Below are 24039 nucleotides of genomic sequence, written 5' to 3'. Positions count from 1 at the left end.
TTCCGTCTGCTCATCGACGATGTGGATGCTTCTGTGTCATTGGTGACCCGATGACTTGATGGATTGGCGCAACAGCGAATATCGATTCTCTTTGGGTCTCGGTGTATTGCAGATCGCGCCGGTGATGCACAAACTTAACCCTAATTTCCTTTGATCTCAGTCTTGTAAATACCAACTTCAAAGGTAATCCTGTTCCCGGTTACAAACGATGAATTTTCTGGCTCTTCCTCATATGACAAAATTGCAAGCTTCTCGGTCCATGTGAAAGAGATCCCCTCAAGAACTCAACACCACCGTGCGCTTAGCCCCAAAATGGGCGCCAACTGTCGTGGAATTGTCACGGCAGACGTCCTAGTGTGAGAACTTAGTCGTGAGGCCAGTACATCTATGTGATAGCTTGAGAGGGGTTGATCAGGACGAGAGACGCGAGGCGGATCATCACACAAGACAAGGATTTAGACAGCTTCGGGCCCCGGAAAACATCATCCGGAATAGCCCTACATGCTGTTTGTGGTTAGGTCTCATTATGCTCATGAGGGAGCTGCCGCATAATCCGGCTCCCCCTTTGTGTCTAGCCCTAGATATTGTTTCTTGTTGCTTCTCCCTCTTTGGGGAGCCCTGCCCCACCTTATATAAGTTGAAGGGGCGGGTTACATGACTAGTCCTAGTAGGATTAGGATTACTCAGTTACAAGTGGAGTCCTAGTCTTGCTTCCTTTGTAAGGGAATATTCCTTACGCTTTCCTCTTAAGCCGGCCCACTATAACATGAGCCAGCCTTCTGGGCCTTGGGCCTAGTCTTCTATCTGACCCGCCATCGGGGCCATCCGTGAGTCGTCAGGCTCGTGAGTCATCTGACCAGTGAGCCGCCAGACCCGTGAGTCGCCAGTCCTCCAGAGTGTCATCGGTCAAGCGTCAAGTCCGGTCGGGTCATACCGCGGGGTATATTCCCGACACCTCTGCTCCAAGCTTGTAAGGACGCTTGCAAACAGGTTTCGTGCCAGGCTCAAGATTGATAACGAATTCAACTGGCCGGTGAGGAGGCATTCCCAGAAGCTCTTTTGGAAATACGTTTTGGTATTCACAAATGACTGGAATCTAAGATATGGCATTCAACTCGCCCTTTTCATTGAGAGAAAACAGTCGAATGGTTTCATCACGAGCGGCATAGATGATCACATCCTCAGAAGAATGTGTCAATTGAATCTGCCTGGCCGCACAATCAAGTTGATCCTTGTGCTTAGAAAAGCCAGTCCATCCCGAGAATTAGATCAATATCCGAGTCACCAAGAACAATTGGAGAACATAGAAATTTATAGTTGCCCATCTCGGTAGGCACATCCAGGACGCAATTATTAGATGTCATTTGCTTATCCGGGGACACAATCTTCAACGGGAAAGGAATCTTTTCGGTCACAAACTCATGCTTGGCAACAAAAGGTCTTGAAATGAAAGAAAGCGATGCACCAGTATCAAACAATACTTTTGTAGGAAAGGAGTTAACTCGAAGGTTACCCATGATCACTTCTGAAGAATCCTTTGCCTGAGCTGCGTTCATCATGTTCACCTTAGCATGCTTGGGATTATGTTTGACCACTGCATTGCTTGAAGATCTCACAGGAGGAGGAGGCGGAAGGCACCTTTGGTTGAAGCACTTGTTTGCATAGTGCCCTTTCTATTGACACTTGTTGTAAGTAACCTCTGAGAGCAGACGATGATAAGGAGCACTTGACCTTGGAGTTTGAGACTGAGCTTTGTTCTGATAGCCTGGGTTGGGTGGGTGGGAAGATCCATTGCCACATTTGCTCTTCTGCTGGTAGGGCTGGCGAAACGAAGGAGGAGGCAACCAGAACTTCTGTTGCTTAGCTGCCACTTGTGATGAGGAAGAAGATTGAACTGCATCCTTGACTCTCTTCTTGGAAGCCTCACACTTGAGCTGAGCAGCTTCTTACTTTAGTGCCATGTTATAGAATTGATCGAACTTGGTCGGCTCAAGAAGCACAACAGCTAACTACAGATCTTCTCTGAGGCCACCTCTGAATTGATAGATCATACTCTTTTCGTCAGGAACGTCTTCTTTAGCAAAGCGAGCAAGTTTCTGAAAGTGGATATTGTATTGATACACGGACATGCTGCCTTGATTGAGATTGCGGAACTCCTCGCGCTTGCTCTCAGCAACGCTTGATGGGATGTGATGATCTTTGAAGTCTCGGCAGAAATCATCCCAGGTAATCACACGACCTCCTCTGGAATCTCAGTATTGTTGATACCACTCAGCAGCTTGGTCCTTGAGTTGAAACGAAGAAAACTTGACAAAGTCCTCAGGTCTGACATTGCTACATTCAAAATGCTTGCCAATATCCACGAGCCAATCGTCGGCGTCTATGGCCTCGACACATTTGCTGAAGGACTTCGGATGGTTTGCGAGGAACTGGTTAAGGGTAGCAAACTGAGTTGATTGTTGCCTTGGCCTTGATTTCCTTGGTTGCCTTGACCTTGGTTATGCTCTTGCAAGAGTTGCAAAAGCATGTGAGTGTTGGCGTTGGTGGCTGCCATGACTGCTTGCCACGCCTCCGGAGGTGGAGGTGGTGGCGGAGGGTTCGACTGATCCCCATCATTGCGGTCCGGATTCTGACGCATTGGAGGAGCCATCCTAAAGAGGGTGACATCCATTAGAATCTTGAAAGACAGATATTCAAGCTGAATCAATGGGTCAAAATTGCAACATAAAGTCTTCACAATAAACATTCGAACAAGGATGAACGAATGAATTCGAAAGTAAATCATCACACGTCCATTAGGTGAGAAGTCACTTAGATAAAGGTAGATGAATAAAGCAACAAGGTACGGATATGAACAAATAAGTGGTAAGGATTACCCAATCACAAACCAAGTATCTGCGGGAACAAATACTAGAGCTACTTGAATTCCCACCTATAAAACTCCCGAAACTTTCTGGTTATGCAATCAGGTGTTGGGGATACATGGGAAGCATAATATCTCACCCAAACTAACAATTCCTACATCCAGCTGTATCCATCCTTCAACACATAACCAAGAAACCTTCGGAAATCATGTACCTCAACCTTCGAAAAGCATCCTTTATACTCCCGAATTCCCGCCCCAGTACTGGGTGGCGTCGAGGTTATCTCACCAACAACTGCATAAAAGAGATTTTCGATGTTGGCGAATGATACGTCTCCAACGTATCTATAATTTTTTATTGTTCCATGCTATATTATATTCTGTTTTGGACATTATTCGGCTTTATTATACACTTTTATATTATTTTTGGGACTAACCTATTAACCGGAGGCCCAGCCCAGGATTGCTGTTTTTTTGCCTATTTCAGAGTTCCGCAGAAAAAGAATATCAAACGGAGTCCAAACGGAATGAAACCTTCGGGAACATGATTTTTGGAACGAACGTGATCCAGAGGACTTGGACCCTATGTCAAGAAAGCAACCAGGAAGGCACGAGGTAGGGGGGCGCGCCTACCCCCCCCCCCCCAAGCGCGCCCTCCACCCTCGTGGGGCCCACGTTGCTCCACCGACGTACTCCTTCCTCCTATATATACCTACGTACCCCCAAACTACCAGATATGGAGCCAAAACTCTAATTCCACTGCCGCAACCTTCTGTACCCGTGAAATCCCATCTTGGGGCCTTTTCCGGAGCTCCGCCGGAGGGGGCATCGATCACGGAGGGCTTCTACATCAACACCATAGCCTCTCCGATGATGTGTGAGTAGTTTACCTCAGAACTTCGGGTCCATAGTTATTAGCTAGATGGCTTCTTCTCTCTTTTGGGATCTCAATACAATGTTCTCCCCCTCTCTTGTGGAGATCTATTCGATGTAATCTTATTTTGTGGTGTGTTTGTTGAGACAGATGAATTGTGGGTTTATGATCAAGTTTATCTATGAACAATATTTGAATCTTCTCTGAATTCTTTTATGTATGATTGGTTATCTTTGCAAGTCTCTTCGAATTATCAGTTAGGTTTGGCCTACTAGATTGATCTTTCTTGCAATGGGAGAAGTGCTTAGCTTTGGGTTCAATATTGTGGTGTCCCTTCCCAGTGACAGTAGGGGCAGCAAGGCAGGTATTGTATTGTTGCCATCGAGGATAACAAGATGGGGCTTATATCATATTGCATGAGTTTATCCCTCTACATCATGTCATCTTGCTTAAAGTGTTACTCTGTTCTTTTGAACTTAATACTCTAGATGCATGCTGGATAGCGGTCGATGTGTGGAGTAATACTAGTAGATGCAGGCAGGAGTTGGTCTACTTGTCTCGGACGTGATGCCTATATACATGATCATACCTAGATATTCTCATAACTATGCTCGATTCTGCCAATTGCTCAACAGTAATTTATTTACCCACCGTAATACTTATGCTCTCGAGAGAAGCCACTAGTGAAACATATGGCCCCGGGTCTATTTTCTATCATATTAATCTTCCGTCAACAAGCTATTTCTTGCACCGTTTTTATTTTTCTTTATTTACTTTGCATCTTTATCATAAAAATACCAAAAATATTATCTTATCATATCTATCAGATCTCAGTTTCGTAAGTGACCGTGAAGGGATTGGCAACCCCTTTATTGCATTGGTTGCGAGGATTTTATTTGTTTGTGTAGGTGCGAGGGACTCGTGCGTGGCCTCATACTGGATTGATACCTTGGTTCTCAAAAACTAAGGGAAATACTTATGCTACTTTGTTGCATCACCCTTTCCTCAACATAGCCCGTCACGAGCTCTCACGGTCAACGAAGGATATTCCTTCTCCCGGGAAGACCCGATCACTCTCGGAATCCCGGTTATAAGACATTTCGACAATGGTAAAACACGACCAGCAAAGTCGCCCGATGTGCCGACAAATCCCGATAGGAGTATCATGTATCTCATTCTCGGGGCACACCGGATGAACACTACGTACGACAACCGAAGATACCCCAAGTTTCCTAGGGGCGGCACCGCAAGTGGCTCTGTTTTGGACCAACACTCAGAGGAGCACTGGCCTGGGGGTTTAAAATAAAGATGAGCCTTGAGTCCGTGGAACCCAAGGGAAAAAGGCTTAGGTGGAAAATGTTAAAAACCAAGGTTGGGCCTTGCTGGAGGAGTTTTATTCAAAGCGAACTATCAAGGGGTTCCCATAACACCCAATCGCGTAAGGAACACAAAATCAAGGAACATAACACCGGTATAACGGAAACTAAGGCAGCAAGAGTGGAACAAAACACCAGGCATAAGGCCGAGCCTTCCACCCTTTACCAAGTAGATAGATGCGTTAAAGTAAATAATATATAATAATGATATCCCAACTGAAGGAAATATGCCCTAGAGGCAATAATAAAGTTATTATTTATTTCCTTATATCATGATAAAAGTTTATTATTCATGCTAGAATTGTATTAACCGGAAACATAATACATGTGTGAATACATAGACAAACAGAGTGTCACTAGTATGCCTCTACTTGACTAGCTCGTTAATCAAAGATGGTTATGTTTCCTAACCATGGACAAAGAGTTGTCATTTGATTAAACGGGATCACATCATTAGTTGAATGATCTGATTGACATGACCCATTCCATTAGCTTAGCACCCGATCATTTAGTATGTTGGTATTGCTTTCTTCATGACTTATACATGTTCCTATGACTATGAGATTATGTAACTCCCGTGTGCCGGAGGAACACTTTGTGTGCTACCAAACGTCACAACGTAACTGGGTGATTATAAAGGTGCTCTACAGGTGTCTCCAAAGGTACATGTTGGGTTGACGTATTTCGAGATTACGATTTGTCACTCCGATTGTCGGAGAGGTATCTCTAGGCCCTCTCGGTAATGCACATCACTTAAGCCTTGCAAGCAATGCAACTAATGAGTTAGTTGCGAGATGATGTATTACGGAACGAGTAAAGAGACTTGCCGGTAACGACATTGAACTAGGTATTGGATACCAACGATCGAATCTCGGGCAAGTAACATACCGATGACAAAGGGAACAACGTATGTTGTTATGCGGTCTGACCGATAAAGATCTTCATAGAATATGTAGGAGCCAATATGGGCATCCAGGTCCCGCTATTGGTTATTGACCGGAGACATGTCTCGGTCATGTCTACATTTTTCTCGAACTCGTAGGGTCCACACGCTTAAGGTTTCGATGACAGTTATATTATGAGTTTATACGTTTTGATGTATCGAAGGTTGTTCGGAGTCCCGGATGTGAGCACGGACATGACGAGGAGTCTCGAAATGGTCGAGACATAAAGATTGATATATTGGAAGCCTATGTTTGGATATCAGAAGTGTTCCGGGTGAAATCGGGATTTTACCGGAGTACCGGGAGGTTACCGGAACCCCCCGGGAGCTATATGGGCCTTAGTGGAAAAGAGAAGAGGCAGCCTGAGATGGGACGCGCGCCCCTCCCCTCCCTTGGTCCGAATAGGACAAGGAGAGGGGGCCGGCCCCCCTTTCTCTTTTCCCCCCTCCGCGAATCCTATTCCAACTAGGATTGGGGGGGGGGGGAATCCTACTCCCGGAGGGAGTAGGACTCCTCCTGGCGCGCCACCTCTAGGCCGGACGCACCCCCCCTTGAGCCTTTATATACGGAGGCAGGGCACCCCAGAGGAACACAAGTTGATCCATGTGATCATATTCTTAGCCGTGTGCGGCGCCCCCTGCCACCATAGTCCTCAATAATATTGTAGCGGTGCTTAGGCGAAGCCCTGCGACAGTAGTACATCAAGATCGTCACCACGCTGTCGTGCTGACGGAACTCTTCCCTGACACTTTGCTGGATCGGAGTCCGGGGATCGTCATCGAGCTGAACGTGTGCTAAAACTCGGAGGTGCCGTAGTTTCGGTGCTTGATCGGTCGGGCCGTGAAGACGTACGACTACATCAACCAAATGCTTCCATTGTCGATCTACAAGGGTACGTAGATCACACTCTCCCCTCTCGTTGCTATGCATCATCGTGATCTTGCGTGTGCGTAGGAATTTTTTTGAAATTACTACGTTCCCCAATAGTGGCATCTGAGCCTAGGTTTTATGTGTTGATGTTATATGCACGAGTAGAACACAAGTGAGTTGTGGGCGATATAAGTCATACTGCTTACCAGCATGTCATACTTTGGTTCGGCGGTATTGTTGGATGAAGCGGCCCGGACCGACATTACGCGTACGCTTACGCGAGACCGGTTCTCCCGACGTGCTTTGCACATAGGTGGCTTGCGGGTGACAGTTTCTCCAACTTTAGTTGAACCGAGTGTGGCTACGCCCGGTCCTTGCGAAGGTTAAAACAGCACCAACTTGACAAACTATCGTTGTGGTTTTGATGCGTAGGTAAGATTGGTTCTTGCTTAAGCCCGTAGCAGCCACGTAAAACATGCAACAACAAAGTAGAGGACATCTAACTTGTTTTTGCAGGGCATGTTGTGATGTGATAAGGTCAAGACATGATGCTGAATTTTATTGTATGAGATGATCATGTTTTGTAACCGAGTTATCGGCAACTGGCAGGAGCCATATGGTTGTCGCTTTATTGTATGCAATGCAATCGCGCTGTAATGCTTTACTTTATCACTAAGCGGTAGCGATAGTCGTGGAAGCATAAGATTGGCGAGACGACAACGATGCTACGATGGACATCAAGGTGTCGCGCCGGTGACGATGGTGATCATGATGGTGCTTCAGAGATGGAGATCACAGGCACAAGATGATGATGGCCATATCATATCACTTATATTGATTGCATGTGATGTTTATCTTTTATGCATCTTATCTTGCTTTGATTGACGGTAGCATTATAAGATGATCTCTCACTAAATTATCAAGAAGTGTTCTCCCTGAGTATGCACCGTTGCGAAAGTTCTTCGTGCTGAGACACCACGTGATGATCGGGTGTGATAGGCTCTACGTTCAAATACAACGGGTGCAAAACAGTTGCACACGCGGAATACTCAGGTTATACTTGACGAGCCAAGCATATGCAGATATAGCCTCGGAACACGGAGACCGAAAGGTCGAGCGTGAATCATATAGTAGATATGATCAACATAGTGATGTTCACCAATGAAACTACTCCATGTCACGTGATGATCGGACATGGTTTAGTTGATTTGGATCACGTGATCACTTAGAGGATTAGAGGGATGTCTATCTAAGTGGGAGTTCTTTAAGTAATTTGATTAATTGAACTTAAATTTATCATGAACTTAGTACCTGATAGTATCTTGCTTATGTATGTTTGATTGTAGATAGATGGCCCGTGTTGTTGTTCCGTTGAATTTTAATGCGTTCGTTGAGAAAGCAAAGTTGAAAGATGATGGTAACAATTACACGGACTGGGTCCGTAACTTGAGGATTATCCTCATTGCTGCACAGAAGAATTACGTCCTGGAAGCACCGCTAGGTGCCAGGCCTGCTGCAGGAGCAACACCAGATGTTATGAACGTCTGGCAGAGCAAAGCTGATGACTACTCGATAGTTTAGTGTGCCATGCTTTACGGCTTAGAATCGGGACTTCAACGAAGTTTTGAACGTCATGGAGCATATGAGATGTTCCAGGAGTTGAAGTTAATATTTCAAGCAAATGCCCGGATTGAGAGATATGAAGTCTCCAATAAGTTCTATAGCTGCAAGATGGAGGAGAACAGTTCTGTCAGTGAGCATATACTCAAAATGTCTGGGTATAATAATCACTTGATTCAGATGGGAGTTAATCTTCCAGATGATTGCGTCATTGACAGAATTCTCCAATCACTGCCACCAAGCTACAAGAGCTTCGTGATGAACTATAATATGCAAGGGATGAATAAGACTATTCCCGAGCTCTTCGCAATGCTGAAAGCTACGGAGGTAGAAATCAAAAAGGAGCATCAAGTGTTGATGGTCAACAAGACCACTAGTTTCAAGGAAAAGGGCAAAGGGAAGAAGAAGGGGAACTTCAAGAAGAATAGCAAGCAAGTTGCTGCTCAAGAGAAGAAACCCAAGTCTGGACCTAAGCCTGAAATTGAGTGCTTCTACTGCAAGCAGACTGGTCACTGGAAGCGGAACTGCCCCAAGTATTTGGCGGATAAGAAGGATGGCAAGGTGAACAAAGGTATATGTGATATACATGTTATTGATGTGTACCTTACTAATGCTCGCAGTAGCACCTGGGTATTTGATACTGGTTCTGTTGCTAATATTTGCAACTCGAAACAGGGACTACGGATTAAGCGAAGATTGGCTAAGGACGAGGTGACGATGCGCGTGGGAAATGGATCCAAAGTCGATGTGATCACTGTCAGCATGCTACCTCTACATCTACCTTCGGGATTAGTATTAGACCTAAATAATTGTTATTTGGTGCCAGCATTGAGCATGAACATTATATCTGGATCTTGTTTAATGCGAGACGGTTATTCATTTAAATCAGAGAATAATGGTTGTTCTATTTATATGAGTAATATCTTTTATGGTCATGCACCCTTGAAGAGTGGTCTATTCTTATTGAATCTCGATAGTAGTGACACACATATTCATAATGTTGAAGCCAAAAGATGCAGAATTGATAATGATGGTGCAACTTATTTGTGGCACTACCGTTTAGGTCATATCGGTGTAAAGCGCATGAAGAAACTCCATACTGATGGACTTTTGGAACCACTTGATTATGAATCACTTGGTACTTGTGAACCGTGCCTCATGGGCAAGATGACTAAAACACCGTTCTCCGGTACTATGGAGAGAGCAACAGATTTGTTGGAAATCATACATACAGATGTATGTGGTCCGATGAATATGGAGGCTCGTGGCGGATATCGTTATTTTCTCACCTTCACAGATGACTTAAGCAGATATGGGTATATCTACTTAATGAAACATAAGTCTGAAACATTTGAAAAGTTCAAAGAATTTGAGTGAAGTTGAAAATCATCGTAACAAGAAAATAAAGTTTCTACGATCTGATCGTGGAGGAGAATATTTGAGTTATGAGTTTGGTGTACATTTGAAACAATGCGGAATAGTTTCGCAACTCACGCCACCCGGAACACCATAGCGTAATGGTGTGTTCGAACGTCGTAATCATACTTTACTAGATATGGTGCGATCTATGATGTCTCTTACTGATTTACCGCTATCGTTTTGGGGTTATGCTTTAGAGACGGCCGCATTCACGTTAAATAGGGCACCATCGAAATCCGTTGAGACGACGCCTTATGAACTATGGTTTGGCAAGAAACCAAAGTTGTCGTTTCTGAAAGTTTGGGGCTGCGATGCTTATGTGAAAAAGCTTCAACCTGATAAGCTCGAACCCAAATCGGAGAAATGTGTCTTCATAGGATATCCAAAGGAAACTGTTGGATACACCTTCTATCACAGATCCGAAGGCAAGACTTTTGTTGCTAAATTCGAAAACTTTCTGGAGAAGGAGTTTCTCTCGAAAGATGTGAGTGGGAGGAAAGTAGAACTTGATGAGGTAACTGTACCTGCTCCCTTATTAGAAAGTAGTACGTCAAAGAAAACTGTTTCTGCGAAACCTACACCAATTAGTGAGGAAGCTAATGATAATGATCATGAAACTTCAGGAAAAGATACTACTGAACCTCGTAGATCAACCAGAGTGAGATCCGCGCCAGAGTGGTACGGTAATCCTGTTCTGGAAATCATGCTGCTAGATCATGATGAACCTACGAACTATGAAGAAGCGATGGTGAGCCCAGATTCCGCAAAATGGCTTGAAGCCATGAAATCTGAGATGGGATCCATGTATGAGAACAAAGTATGTACTTTGGTTGACTTGCCCGATGATCGGCAAGCAATTGAGAATAAATGGATCTTCAAGAAGAAGACTGACGCTGACGGTAATATTACTGTCTACAAAGCTCGACTTGTCGCAAAAGGTTTTCGACAAGTTCAAGGGGTTGACTACGATGAGACCTTATCACCCGTAGCGATGCTTAAGTTTGTCCGAATCATGTTAGCAATTGCCGCATTTTATGATTATGAAATTTGGCAGATGGATGTAAAAACTGCATTCCTGAATGGATTTCTGGAAGAAGAGTTGTATATGATGCAACTGGAAGGTTTTGTCGATCCGAAGGGAGCTAACAAAGTGTGCAAGCTCCAGCGATCCATTTATGGACTGGTGCAAGCCTCTCGGAGTTGGAATAAACGCTTTGATAGTGTGATCAAAGCATTTGGTTTTATACAGACTTTCGGAGAAGCCTGTATTTACAAGAAAATGAGTGGGAGCTCTGTAGCATTTCTGATATTATATGTGGATGACATATTACTGATTGGAAATAATATAGAATTTCTGGATAGCATAAAGGGATACTTGAATAAAAGTTTTTCAATGAAAGACCTCGGTGAAGCTGCTTACATATTAGGCATAAAGATCTATAGAGATAGATCAAGACGCTTAATTGGACTTTCACAAAGCACATACCTTGACAAGATTTTGAAGAAGTTCAAAATGAATCAAGCAAAGAAAGGGTTCTTGCCTGTGTTACAAGGTGTGAAGTTGAGTCAGACTCAATGCCCGACCACTGCAGAAGATAGAGAGAAAATGAAAGATGTTCCCTATGCTTCAGCCATAGGCTCTATCATGTATGCAATGCTGTGTACCAGACCTGATGTGTGCCTTGCTATAAGTCTAGCAGGGAGGTACCAAAGTAATCCAGGAGTGGATCACTGGACAGCGGTCAAGAACATCCTGAAATACCTGAAAAGGACTAAGGATATGTTTCTCGTATATGGAGGTGACAAAGAGCTCATCGTAAACGGTTACGTTGATGCAAGCTTTGACACTGATCCGGACGATTCTAAATCGCAAACCGGATACGTGTTTACATTAAACGGTGGAGCTATCAGTTGGTGCAGTTCTAAACAAAGGGTCGTGGCGGGATCTACATGTGAAGCGGAGTACATAGCTGCTTCGGAAGCAGCAAATGAAGGAGTCTGGATGAAGGAGTTCATATCCGATCTAGGTGTCATACCTAGTGCATCGGGTCCAATGAAAATCTTTTGTGACAATACTGGTGCAATTGCCTTGGCAAAGGAATCCAGATTTCACAAGAGAACCAAACACATCAAGAGACGCTTCAATTCCATCCGGGGTCTAGTCCAGGTGGGAGACATAGAGATTTGCAAGATACATACAGAGCTGAATGTAGCAGACCCATTGACTAAGCCTCTTCCACGGGCAAAACATGATCAGCACCAAAGCTCCATGGGTGTTAGAATCATTACTGTGTAATCTAGATTATTGACTCAAGTGCAAGTGGGAGACTGAAGGAAATATGCCCTAGAGGCAATAATAAAGTTATTTTTTATTTCCTTATATCATGATAAAAGTTTATTATTCATGCTAGAATTGTATTAACCGGAAACATAATACATGTGTTAATACATAGACAAACAGAGTGTCACTAGTATGCCTCTACTTGACTAGCTCGTTAATCAAAGATGGTTATGTTTCCTAACCATGGACAAAGAGTTGTCATTTGATTAAATGGGATCACATCATTAGTTGAATGATTTGATTGACATGACCCATTCCATTAGCTTAGCACCCGATCATTTAGTATGTTGCTATTGCTTTCTTCATGACTTATACATGTTCCTATGACTATGAGATTATGTAACTCCCGTGTGCTGGAGGAACACTTTGTGTGCTACCAAACGTCACAACGTAACTGGGTGATTATAAAGGTGCTCTACAGGTGTCTCCAAAGGTACATGTTGGGTTGACGTATTTCGAGATTAGGATTTGTCACTCCGATCGTCGGAGAGGTATCTCTGGGCCCTCTCGGTAATGCACATCACTTAAGCCTTGCAAGCAATGCAACTAATGAGTTAGTTGCGAGATGATGTATTACGGAACGAGTAAAGAGACTTGCCGGTAACGAGATTGAACTAGGTATTGGATACCGACGATCGAATCTCGGGCAAGTAACATACCGATGACAAAGGGAACAACGTATGTTGTTATGCGGTCTGACCGGTAAAGATCTTCGTAGAATATGTAGGAGCCAACATGGGCATCCAGGTCCCGCTATTGGTTATTGACCGGAGACATGTCTTGGTCATGTCTACATTGTTCTCGAACCCGTAGGGTCCGCACGCTTAAGGTTTCGATGACAGTTATATTATGAGTTTATACGTTTTGATGTATAGAAGGTTGTTCGGAGTCCCGGATGTGATCACGGACATGACGAGGAGTCTCGAAATGGTCGAGACATAAAGATTAATATATTGGAAGCCTATGTTTGGATATCGGAAGTGTTCCGGGTGAAATCAGGATTTTACCGGAGTACCGGGAGGTTACCGGAACCCCCCGGGAGTTATATGGGCCTTAGTGGGCCTTAGTGGAAAAGAGAAGAGGCAGCCTGAAATGGGCCGTGCGCCCCTCCCCTCCCTTGGTCCGAATAGGACAAGGAGAGGGGGCCGGCCCCCCTTTCTCTTTTCCCCCCTCCGCGAATCCTATTCCAACTAGGATTGGGGGGGGGGGGGAATCCTACTCCCGAAGGGAGTAGGACTCCTCCTGGCGCGCCACCTCTAGGCCGGCCGCACCCCCCCCCTTGAGCCTTTATATACGGAGGCAGGGGCACCCCAGAGGAACACAAGTTGATCCACGTGGTCATATTCTTAGCCGTGTGCGGCGCCCCCTGCCACCACAGTCCTCCATAATATTGTAGCGGTGCTTAGGCGAAGCCCTGCGACAGTAGTACATCAAGATCGTCACCACGCCGTCGTGCTGACGGAACTCTTCCCCGACACTTTGCTGGATCGGAGTCCGAGGATCGTCATCGATCTGAACGTGTGCTAAAACTCGGAGGTGCCGTAGTTTCGGTGCTTGATCGGCCGGGCCGTGAAGACGTACGACTACATCAACCAAACGCTTCCGTTGTCGATCTACAAGGGTACGTAGATCACACTCTCCCCTCTCGTTGCTATGCATCATCATGATCTTGCGTGTGTGTAGGAATTTTTTTGAAATTACTACGTTCCCCAACACCAACATATCCATGTTCCAACATGGAACAAACTTCATCTTCACCTGCAACTAGCAACGCTATAAGAGGGGCTGAGCAAAAGCGGAACATAGCCAAAGAACGGTTTGCTAGGAAAGGTGGGTTAGAGGCTAGACATGGCCATATGGGAGGCATGATATAGCAAGTGGTAGGTAGCGCGACATAGCGATAGAACGAACAACTAGCAAGCAAAGATATAAGTGATTTCGAGGGTATGGTCATCTTGCCTGCAAAATTCTCAGAGTTGTCGAATGCTTGATCCTCGTTAGCATACTCAATAGGTTCCTCGTTCACGTACTCGTCTCCCGACTCTACCCAAAGCAAGAACACAAGCAGAGGACCAACAATCAATCACGGTGCAATGCACAAGCAACATGGTGCAATACATGGCATGATATGCAAGATATGATATGCAATGCATATGCGTGCTCCTGAATGGAAATAATGATCAAGGCAACAACTTGGCAAACCAAGTATGCCGCTGGAAATATGAGATGATTTTGGTTGAAATCGATATAAAGATCATCAAAAACGGATGCACGGTTTGCAAATGGCAAGCAAAACAAGAATGGCACAATTCTCTGATTAACAGCATGATGCCATCTAGAATGCAACAAGAAACTAAGCTACTACACTCCAACATAGCACTAAAGCGTATGGAAGTGATGTACAAGAGATGCTTGACAAAACATGAACACTGAACTACGGCTAAAATACTAACAGGTTCAAACAAGCTTGGCAAAAGTGCAAAAGATATCAGGTTCACAGACTTTGTCAAAATACTAACATGTTCAAAACAACATCAGGAAGCACTGTTAGAGAAAGCAAACAACATGCTACAGGAACATATCATAGCAAACAAGGGCATGGGACGATACTACTAAATGCATAGAACCAAAGTCTCTTACTGAACATGAGCCAAAAAGGCACATAGGATATGATGGCACCCATGTAAACATAGCAAGTTTTATTAACAGTTTCAGACTTAGCAGAAAAACAGAGCATGACATAAACAGATTCATGATAGTAACTTTTCGAGCTCATGCCACTCACCACAAAGCATTGCATGACAACATAAGCATACCAAATGCAAGCTGACATGTTCATGAAGCTAACCATGGCAAGAGCAAGTTCATAGTATGCATGGATCACTAGCAACAACCATGGCAATATTGATTAACATGTTAACGTTTTGCCAGGAACATTTTATAGCAAAAGTAGGGCAAGAAAAAGATATGCTAGAGCAACCCATAATTGCAAACAGGCGCATGGATGGATGGAGCATAACCACATGGTCAAAAGATCCTTACTGAAGTATCTCAAAATAAGCATGTATCTCACTGTATCATCAAGTTTACATGGCATCAAAATAACAGCAGTAAAAGGACTTAGCAAAATCCTAAGTCCCTGAAAACAGCAACATTGTGGAGCCTACTTTGCATGCTTCTTCTAGTCACCAAATAGATTACAAAAATACAAGGCTTGCACCTCTGTAAAGATGGCATGGTGTAGTTCAAAACACATTTAGACCTCATGCGCATATGATGCACACATCAAATGCAACAAAAATGACAAATCATCATGATCTGATAAGTACCAGCAGCTAACATTTTATAGCACTCTTGCATCAAAGAAAATGGCATCATAATAGACAGTAACATGCATGGAAATGCTTCTAACATGTAGAGCTCAACGAGACGAACAAATTGACATATCATATGCAAGATTTGGAGCCACGTTCACCAAGATATGATGCGATGAAGAAAGCATAAAAAGTTAGGGACTTAGGAGAATTTCGGGGTCAACCTCAACTGAAACTGGATCTAGGGTTCGTTGTCGGCACGCGAACCGAGGTGGCTGGATCTTCGCCGGAATCGCGCAGGAGATGGACGGAGAGGTGGCCGGAGATGTCGAGTTCGCCGGATTCGGGGCGGCCGGAGATGATTGAGGGCGGTGGGCGGCGGTGTCCGGCGCAGGAGCAACGCGTTGGCCGCGGAAATCGGCGACGGCGTTCGGTGGCGGGGTGGCCGGCGAGGGCATGGGAGGCGGCGGCGAGGGAGCTTGGTAGCACGGGAGGCACAGGCGGCGGCGGGCGCTCGCGGGAGCGGGTGGCAGGCGCGATTCGGGCCGCGCGGGCCAGAGCTGGGCCCGACGGCCGCGGCGAAGGTGGGACGGCGGCGGGACATGTGACGCTTCCTCACTGGCTCGGGGCGGCGGAGCATGAAGGAAATATGCCCTAGAGGCAATAATAAAGTGATTATTTATTTCCTTATATCATGATAAATGTTTATTATTCATGCTAGAGTTGTATTAACCGGAAACATAATACATGTGTGAATACATAGACAAACAGATTGTCACTAGTATGCCTCTACTTGACTAGCTCGTTGATCAAAGATGGTTATGTTTCCTAACCATAGACATGAGTTGTCATTTGATTAACGGGATCACATCATTAGGAGAATGATGTGATTGACTTGACCCATTCCGTTAGCTTAGCACTTGATCATTTAGTATGTTGCTATTGCTTTCTTCATGACTTATACATGTTCCTATGACTATGAGATTATGCAACTCTCATTTACCGGAGGAACACTTTGTGTGCTACCAAACGTCACAACGTAACTGGGTGATTATAAAGGTGCTCTACAGGTGTCTCCGAAGGTACTTGTTGGGTTGGCGTATTTCGAGATTAGGATTTGTCACTCCGATTGTCGAAGAGGTATCTCTGGGCCCTCTCGATAGTGCACATCACTTAAGCCTTGCAAGCATTGCAACTAATGAGTCAGTTGCGGGATGATGTATTACAGAACGAGTAAAGAGACTTGCCGGTAATGAGATTGAACTAGGTATTGAGATACCGACGATCGAATCTCGGGCAAGTAACATACCGATGACAAAGGGAACAACGTATGATGTTATGCGATCTGACCAATAAAGATCTTCATAGAATATGTGGGAGCCAATATGAGCATCCAGGTTCCGCTATTGGTTATTGACCGAAGACATGTCTCGGTCATGTCTACATAGTTCTCAAACCCGTAGGGATCGCACGCTTAAAGTCTCGATGACAGTTATATTATGAGTTTATGAGTTTTGATGTACCAAAGGTTGTTCGGAGTCCCAGATGTGATCACGGACATGACGAGGAGTCTTGAAATGGCCGAGACATGAAAATTGATATATTGGAAGCCTATATTTGGATATTGGAATTGTTCTGGGTGAAATCGGGATTTTACTGGAGTACTGAGGGGTTACCGGAACCCCCCGGGGGCTTAATGGGCCATAGTGGGCCTTTGTGGAGAAGAGGAGAGGCGGCCAGGGTAGGGCCGCGCGCCCCTCCCCCCTAGTCTGAATAGGACAAGGAGAGGGGGGCGGTGCCCCCCCCCTTCCTTCCTCTCTCCCTCCTCTTACCCCCTCCACTCCTAATCCAATAAGGAAAAGGGAGGGAGTACTACTCCCGGTGGGAGTAGGACTCCTCCTGGCGTGCCCCCTCCTGGCCGGCCGCACCTCCCCCCTTGCTCCTTTATATACGGGGGCAGGGGGCACCCTAGAGAGATAACAATTGATCGTTTGATCTTTTAGCCGTGTGCGGTGCCCCCCTCCATCATAGTCCAGCTTGATAATACTGTAGCGGTGCTTAGACTAAGCCCTGCGTCGGTAGAACATCATCATCGTCACCACGCTGTCGTGCTGACGAAACTCTCCCTCAACACTCGGCTGGATCGCAGTTCGAGGGACGTCATCGGGCTGAACGTGTGCTGAACTCGGAGGTGCCGTACATGCGGTACTTGATCGGTCGGATCGTGAAGATGTACGACTACATCAAATGTGTTGTGCTAACGCTTCCGCTTTTGGTCTATGAGGGTACGTGGACAACACTCTCCCCTCTCATTGTTATGCATCACTATGATCTTGCGTGTGCGTGGGAAATTTTTTGAAATTACTACGTTCCCCAACAGTGGTATCAGAGCCAGGTTTTATGCGTATATGTCATATGCACGAGTAGAACACAAGTGAGTTGTGGGCGATATAAGTCATACTGCTTACCAACATGTCATACTTTGGTTCGGCAGTATTGTTGGATGAAGCGGCCCGGACCGACATTACGCGTACGCTTACGCGAGACTGGTTCTACCGACGTGCTTTGCACACAGGTGGCTGGCGGGTGTCATTTTCTCCAACTTTAGTTGAATCGAGTGTGGCTACGCCCGGTCCTTGAGAAGGTTAAAAGAGCACTAACTTGACGAACTATCATTGTGGTTTTGATGCGTAGGTAAGAACGGTTCTTGCTCAGCCCGTAGCAGCCACGTAAAACTTGCAACAACAAAGTAGAGGACATCTAACTTGTTTTTGCAGGGCATGTTGTGATGTGATATGGTCAAGACGTGATGAGATATAAATTTTATTGTATGAGATGATCATGTTTTGTAACCGAGTTATAGGCAACTGACAAGAGCCATATGGTTCTCGCTTTATTGTATGCAATGCAATCGCCCTGTAATGCTTTACTTTATCACTAAGCGGCAGCGATAGTCGTAGAAGCATAAGATTGGCGAGACGACAACGATGCTACGATGGAGATCAAGGTGTCACACCGGTGACGATGGTGATCATGATGGTGCTTCAGAGATGGAGATCACAAGCACAAGATGATGATGGCCATATCATATCACTTATATTGATTGCATGTGATGTTTATCTTTTATGCATCTTATATTGCTTTGATTGACGGTAGAATTATAAGATGATCTCTCACTAAATTTCAAGATAAAAGTGTTCTCCCTGAGTATGCACCGTTGCCAAAGTTCGTCATGCCCAGACACCACGTGATGATCGGGTGTGATAAGCTCTACGTCCATCTACAACGGGTGTGAGGCAGTTTTGCACACGCAGAAATACTCGGGTTAAACTTGACGAGCCTAGCATATGCAGATATGGCCTCGGAACACTGGAGGCCGAAAGGTCGAGCGTGAATTATATAGTAGATATGATCAACATAATGATGTTCACCATTGAAAACTACTCCATTTCACGTGATGATCGGTTATGGTTTAGTTGATATGGATCACGTGATCACTTAGATGATTAGAGGGATGTCTATCTAAGTGGGAGTTCTTAAGTAATATGATTAATTGAACTTTAATTTATCATGAACTTAGTCCTGATAGTATTTGCATATCTATGTTGTAGATCAATAGCTCGCGTTATTGCTTCCCTATGTTTTATATGTGTTCCTAGAGAAAACTAAGTTGAAAGATGATAGTAGAAATGATGCGGACTAGGTCCATGATCTGAGGTTTATCCTCATTGCTGCACAGAAGAATTATGTCCTTGATGCACCGCTAGGTGACTGACCTATTGCAGGAGCAGATGCAGACGTTATGAATGTTTGGCTAGCTCAATATGATGACTACTTGATAGTTTAGTGCACCATGCTTAATAGCTTAGAATCGGGATTTCAAAGATGTTTTGAACGTCATGGACCATATGAGATGTTCCAGGAGTTGAAATTAATATTTCAAGCAAATACCCGAGTTGAGAGATATGAAGTATCCAACAAGTTCTATAGCTAAAAGATGGAGGAGAATAGCTCAAGCAGTGAGCATGTGCTCAGATTGTCTGGGTACTACAATCGCTTGAATCAAGTGGGAGTTAATCTTCCAGATAAAATAGTGATTGACAGAATTCTCTAGTCACCATCACCAAGTTAGTAGAACTTTGTGATGAAGTATAGTATGCAAGGGATGACGTAAATGATTCCCGAGCTTTTCATGATGATGAAATCGATGAAGGTAGAAATCAAGAAAGAGCATCAAGTGTTGATGATTAACAAGACCACTAGTTTCAAGAAAAGGGCAAAGGGAAAGAAAGAGAACTTCAAGAAGAACGGCAAGCAAGTTGCTGTCTGGACCTAAGCCTGAAACTGAGTGCTTCTACTGCAAAGGGACTGGTCACTGGAAGCGGAACTACCCCAAGTAATTGGCGGATAAGAAGGATGGCAAAGTGAACATAGGTATACTTGATATACATGTTATTGATGTGTACTTTACTAGTGTTTATAGCAACCCAATATTTGATACTAGTTCAGTTGCTAAGAATAGTAAATCGAAACAGGAGTTGCAGAATGAACAGAGACTAGTTAAGGGTGAAGTGACGATGTGTATTGGAAATGGTTCCCAGATTGATATGATCATCATCGCACACTCCCTATACTTTCGGGATTAGTGTTAAACCTAAAATAAATGTTATTTAGTGTTTGCGTCGAGCATGAATATGATTGGATCATGTTTATTGCAATACGGTTATTCATGTAAGTTAGAGAATAATTGTTGTTCTGTTTACATGAATAAAACCTTCTATGGTCATATACCCAATGAAAATGGTTTGTTGGATCTCGATCGTGGTGATACACATTTTCATAATATTGAAGCCAAAAGATGCAAAGTTAATAATGATAGTGCAACTTATTTGTGGCACTGCCATTTAGGTCATGTTGGTGTAAAGCGCATGAAGAAAATCCATGCTGATGGGCTTTTGGAATCACTTGATTATGAATCAGTTGATGCTTGCGAACCATGCCTCATGGGGAAGATGACTAAGACTCCGTTCTCCGGAACAATGGAGCGAGCAACAGATTTGTTGGAAATCACACATACTGATGTATGTGGTCCGATGAATATTGAGGCTCGCGGCAGGTATCATTATTTTTTGATCTTCACAGATGATTTGAGCAGATATGAGTATATCTACTTGATGAAACACAAGTCTGAAACATTTGAAAAGTTCAAAGAATTTCAGAGTGAAGTGGAGAATCATCGTAAAAAAATAAAAGTTTCTACGACATGATCGCAGAAGTAAAATATTTGAGTTACGAGTTTGGCCTTCAGTTAAAACAATGTGAAATAGTTTCACTACTCACGCCACCTGGAACACCACAGTGTAATGGTGTGTCCGAACATCATAACCGTACTTTATTAGATATGGTCCAATCTATGATGTCTCTTACCGATTTACCACTATCATTTTGGGGTTATGCATTAGAGACAATTGCATTCACGTTAAAAAGGGCACCATCTAAATCCGTTGAGACGACACCGTATGAACTGTGGTTTAGCAAGAAACCTGAGCTGTCGTTTCTTAAAGTTTGGGGTGGTGATGCTTATGTGAAAAAGTTTCATCTTGATAAGCTCAAACCAAGTCGAAGAAGTGTGTCTTCATAGGATACCCAAAAGTAATTGTTGGGTACACCTTCTATCACAGATCCGAAGGCAAGATATTTATTGCTGAGAATGGATCCTTTCTAGAGAAGGAGTTTCTCTCGAAAGAAGTGAGTGGGAGGAAAGTAGAACTTGATGAGGTAACTGTGCATGCTCCCTTATTGGAAAGTAGTTCGTCATAGAAATCTGTTTCTGTGACTCCTACACCAATTAGTGAGGAAGCTAATGATGATGATCATGTAACTTAATATCAAGTTACTACCGAACCTCGTAGGTCAACCAGAGTGAGATCCACACCAGATTGGTAAGGTACTCCTGTTCTGGAGGTCATGTTAATTGACCATGACGAAATTACGAACTATGAGGAAGCGATGATGAGCCCAGATTCCGTGAAATGGCTTGAGGCCATGAAATCTGAGATGGGATCCATGTATGAGAACAAAGTGTGGACTTTGGTTGACTTGCCCGATGATCGGCAAGCCATAGAAAATAAATGGATCTTCAAGAGGAAGACGGACGCTGATAGTAGTGTTACTATCTACAAAGCTAGACTTGTCGAAAAAGGTTTTGACAAAGTTCAAGGTGTTGACTACGATGATATTTTCTCACTCGTAGCGATGCTTAAGTCCGTCCGAACCATGTTAGCAAATTGCCACATTTTATGAAATTTGGCAAATGGATGTCAAAACTACATTCCTTAATGGATTTATTAAAGAAGAGTTGTATATGATGCAACCAGAAGGTTTTGTCGATCCTAAAGGTGCTAACAAAATGTGCAAGCTCCAGCGATCCATCTATGGACTAGTGCAAGCATCTCAGAGTTGGAATATACGCTTTGATGAGTTGATCAAAGCATATAGTTTTATACAGACTTGTGGTGAAGCCTGTATTTACAAGAAAGTGAGTGGGAGCATTACAGCATTTCTGATAAATATTTGTGAATGACGTATTGTTGATCGGAAATAATGTAGAATTTTCTGGAAAGCATAAAGGAGTATTTGAAAGGAGTTTTTCAAATAAAAACCTCGGTGAAGCTACTTACATATTGAGCATCAAGATCTATAGAGATAGATCAAGACGCTTGATAAGTTATTTCAATGAGTACATACCTTGACAAGATTTTGAAGTAGTTCAAAATGGAACAGTCAAAGAAGGAGTTCTTGCCTGTGTTGCAAGGTGTGAAGTTGAGTAAAGACTCAAAACCCGACCACAGCAGAAAATAGAAAGAGAATGATATGTCATTCCCTATGCCACAGTCATAGGTTCTATAAAGTATGCTATGTTGTTTACCAGTCCTATTGTATACCTTAGCATCTTTATGGCAAGGGAGTACAATAGTGATCTAGGCGTATATCACTGGACAGCGGTCAAAATTATCCTTAGAGGACTAAGGAAATATTTCTCGGTTATGGAGGTGATAAAAGAGTTCGTCGTAAAGAGTTACGTCGATACAAGCTTTTACATCGATCTAGATGACTCTAAGTCTCAATCTGGATACATATTGAAAGTGGGAGCAATTAGCTAGAGTAGCTCCGTGCAGAGCATTATAGACATAGAAATTTGTGAAATACATACTGATCTAAATGTTGCAGACCCGTAGACTAAACTTCTCTCACAAGCAAAACATGATCACTCTTTGGGTGTTAATCAAATAGCAATGTGAACTAGATTATAGACTCTAGTAAACCCTTTGGTTATTAGTCACATGAAGATGTGAACTAATCACATAAAGATGTGAACTAGATTATTGACTCTACTGCAAGTGGAAGACTGAAGGAAATATGCCCTAGAGGCAATAATAAAGTTATTGTTTATTTCTTTATATCATGATAAATGTTTATTATTCATGATAGAATTGTATTAACCGGAAACATAATACATGTGTGAATACATAGACAAACAGATTGTCACTAGTATGCCTCTACTTGACTAGCTCGTTGATCAAAGATGGTTATGTTTCCTAAGCATAGACATGAGTTGTCATTTGATTAACGGGATCACATCATTAGGAGAATGATGTGATTGACTTGACCCATTCCGTTAGCTTAGCACTTGATCATTTAGTATGTTGCTATTGCTTTCTTCATGACTTATACATGTTCCTATGACTATGAGATTATGCAACTCCTGTTTACCAGAGGAACACTTTGTGTGCTACCAAACGTCACAACGTAACTGGGTGATTATAAAGGTGCTCTACAGGTGTCTCCAAAGGTACATGTTGGGTTGACGTATTTCGAGATTAGGATTTGTCACTCCGATCGTCGGAGAGGTATCTCTGGGCCCTCTCGGTAATGCACATCACTTAAGCCTTGCAAGCAATGCAACTAATGAGTTAGTTTCGAGATGATGTATTACGGAACGAGTAAAGAGACTTGCCGGTAACGAGATTGAACTAGGTATTGGATACCAACGATCGAATCTCGGGCAAGTAACATACCGATGACAAAGGGAACAATGTATATTGTTGTGCGGCCTGACCGATAAAGATCTTCGTAGAATATGTGGGAGCCAATATGAGCATCCAGGTTCCGCTATTGGTTATTGACCGGAGACGTGTCTCGGTCATGTCTACATAGTTCTCGAACCCGTAGAGTCCGCACGCTTAAAGTCCCGATGACGGTTATATTGTGAGTTTATGAGTTTTGATGTACCGAAGGTTGTTCGGAGTCCCAGATGTGATCACGGACATGACGAGGAGTCTCGAAATGGTCGAGACATGAAGATTGATATATCGGAAGCCTATATTTGGATATCGGAAGTGTTCCGGGTGAAATCGG

Source organism: Triticum dicoccoides, chromosome 5A (assembly GCF_002162155.2).
Source record: "Triticum dicoccoides isolate Atlit2015 ecotype Zavitan chromosome 5A, WEW_v2.0, whole genome shotgun sequence".
Classification (NCBI taxonomy): Eukaryota; Viridiplantae; Streptophyta; class Magnoliopsida; order Poales; family Poaceae; genus Triticum; species Triticum dicoccoides.
The sequence above is the reverse complement of the archived record's forward strand: the minus strand, read 5'-3'. Positions refer to the sequence as shown.